The sequence below is a fragment of the Eptesicus fuscus genome, chromosome 11, assembly GCF_027574615.1.
Source record: "Eptesicus fuscus isolate TK198812 chromosome 11, DD_ASM_mEF_20220401, whole genome shotgun sequence".
In the NCBI taxonomy this organism is placed as follows: domain Eukaryota; kingdom Metazoa; phylum Chordata; class Mammalia; order Chiroptera; family Vespertilionidae; genus Eptesicus; species Eptesicus fuscus.
Window position 1 is genome coordinate 28,712,040 of NC_072483.1, and position 2,926 is coordinate 28,714,965.

The following is a 2,926-nucleotide window of genomic DNA, read 5'->3' on the forward strand; positions in this document are numbered from 1 at the left end:
TATTTATTTCATAAATACATACATTTTCTTGAATTTAGCAGACAGTACTCATATTATTTATATTTTATAGTGGCAGCAAAAAGTCTAGCACCAGCCTTGAAAGTGACACTTATGACTTACGTTACGGCAAATTCAGAGGAAAAATAATACAAGTTAGTATTGTTATTATTTAGAAAGAAATATAGGATTAAAATAATTTTTAACTAATAATTTTATAGTTACTTTATAACAATCAAATTAATTTAATTTATAAACTAACAATAAAATATGTTCATGTAATTATGTACCTACTTACTGTGTTTTTAAGCAATATGTATATAATAATTTATAATATAATTTTAAATTATTTTTTTTAGATTTTTAACATAATGAGTAAGAAAAGAGGATGCAAATTCAATGATGATCTAAGAAGTGAATTTCCTTTTATTAAAAAAACCAAAAGCGATTATAATATAGACCAAATTTTTAATCAAGAACCCCCCCACACACACACACCACCACCCAGGCCGAAACCGGTTTGGCTCAGTGGATAGAGCGTCGGCCTGCGGACTCAAGGGTCCCAGGTTCGATTCCGGTCAAGGGCATGTACCTTGGTTGCGGGCACATGCCCAGTAGGGGGTGTGCAAGAGGCAGCTGATCGATGATTCTCTCTCATTGATGTTTCTAACTCTCTATCCCTCTCTCTTCCTCTCTGTAAAAAATCAATAAAATATATATATTTTTAAAAAGACCCCCCCCCCCCCCCCCCCGGTCAATGGTGTCCCGCTTTACCAATGTTAAAATCTGGTCACCTTATCCATGACCAAATCTGCCTCTAAACTGGAATTGGGTTGCTGACTTAGCCCTGGCTCAGCTTTCTTGTCAGCACCAGGGAGCACAGCACCCTGTCTGTAGGTGTCTCTGTTGGCTTCGCATAGTGTGAGTCTTACAGGTCCATCGCCCTCCAGACCTTTGGGCCTTGGCCTGACAGTCTCAGGCACAGAGTGGCAGGCACGATCTCAGGGGGCAGGTGGAGGTAATTGCGGAGATACTGGACACCCTTGTTGGTAAGGTACCAGTAGAAATGTTTCCAGGCAAACTGCTCCTTCATGTAGCCTCATGATTTGAGAGACTGTATGCCTTCATGACGTGAAGATTAGTCAGGTTCTTGTCTGCCAGCTCGGGTGTTTAGGCATGTGCACATCCTTCTTGGCCACCATCACTCCCTCCTTAAAAAGAAGTTTGTAAATGGAAATCTGGTTCTTCTTGGGCATCAGCATCATGATGGCTGCTGTGTCTGGGACTAGAGCTATAAAGGAAGGGCCAGTTCATAGGATCTTAACTTCAGAATCTTATGTAGGAACCCATGGACCACTCCAAACCTGTTTTCATATGTTATGTTTATTATGTTCTCTCTCTCCCTCTCCCTCTCCCTCTCCCTCTCCCTCTCCCTCTCCCTCTCCCTCTTCTCTCTCCTCTCTCTCTCTCTCTCTCTCACACACACACTCACTCACTCTCTCACACACACACACACACACACATGCATGGGAAAGGAATCACAGGTTTATCAAATTCTTTTTAGGGTCCTCATAGCAAGAAGGTTGAAAACCAAACTCATCTTAACACAAATGAGTAAATTGAGGTTGATAGATGTTAGGACACCTCATGCAATCATTTGTGGAAAATCTAGAAAAAGAGCCCATTGTCTCCCAGCCTGAAGCTCCAGTCTCCTACCCCGAACATTTAAAAAACTGTGGACCTGACATGAGTATGTTCCATAAAGTACTGCAGACAAAGATCGATGCCTAAGAAAGCAAACATTGTCCTATCACTCCACATTGCAGTCTGATACTTCCAATAGTTGACAGGATGAAAAAGTGCCACTTTAGGCCATATATATTAAGGCAAATATTTACAGTCTAACAAGCACTTATTTATTTATACTTTAAAAGAAATGAGTCCTTCAAGTACTCTGGTGGTATTATATTTCAATGGAATGTAAAAGCGACCCCCTTTCCTCCTCCCTCTATTCCCCATTGCTCCCAACCCTGCTGCATGATTGGCCACTTCTGCCAGCAGCAAAAATACAATCCAATCACTACTTAGAACCCTGGGCTGCTATTTGGAATGTAATTGCTCAGCACCCCACAGAGAATGCATTCTCCAAACCAGCAGCAAAGCTTTCCATTGAGACCAGGCAGAGAACTCTGAAGTCTAATTTGGAGGATGTTAAAACAATGAACTTTATATTTTTGAGTGAAAATAGAAACCACCCCCAAATAAGGACTCAAATCTCAGCTCTATTTTCACATTAGCTCTGGACTAGATCTACATTTTTCAGCCCAGTTTATACAACTGTGGAATTTTAAGTCAGACCCAAGTACAGTCCTTCTAAATCACTGAGAGTCTTACTGACATATGACTGGAGTTTCTAATTCCCATTGAATCCTAGATACGCAACTCTTCCATGCAGCTTACAACCCTACATTTGGTTTTCCTAAAGCCACTGTTTGTAAGCCTCAAAACAGCAAAGGAAACAGAGAGAACATGTTTCTCTTTTCTTTTTTTTTAATTCTTTATTGTTTAAAGTATTACATATAGTATTACATATGTCTCCTTTTTCGCCCATTGACCTCTCCCCGGCCACCCCCACCCCCAGCACATGCCCTCATCCCCCTAGTGTCTGTGTCCATTGGTTATGCTTATATGCATGCATACAAGTCCTCTGGTTGATCTCTTATCCTTTCCCCGACCCCGACCCCTGCTTCCCTCTGAAGTTTAATGCTCTGTTTGATGCTTCTCTGTTTCTGGCTCTATTTTTGTTCATCAGTTTATATTGTTCATTATATTACACAAATGAGTGAGATCATGTGATATTTATCTTTCTCTGACTGGCTTATTTCGCTTAGCATAATGCTCTCCATGTCTACCCATGCTGTTGCAAATG

General features: G+C 40.7%; 1 pseudogene; it reads right to left on the minus strand.

Moving 5' to 3' along the window:
* Window positions 1–792: 792 nt before the first annotated feature.
* On the minus strand, window positions 793–1,259 carry LOC129150796 (40S ribosomal protein S10-like; annotated as a pseudogene).
* Between the last annotated feature and the right edge of the window lie 1,667 nt (window positions 1,260–2,926).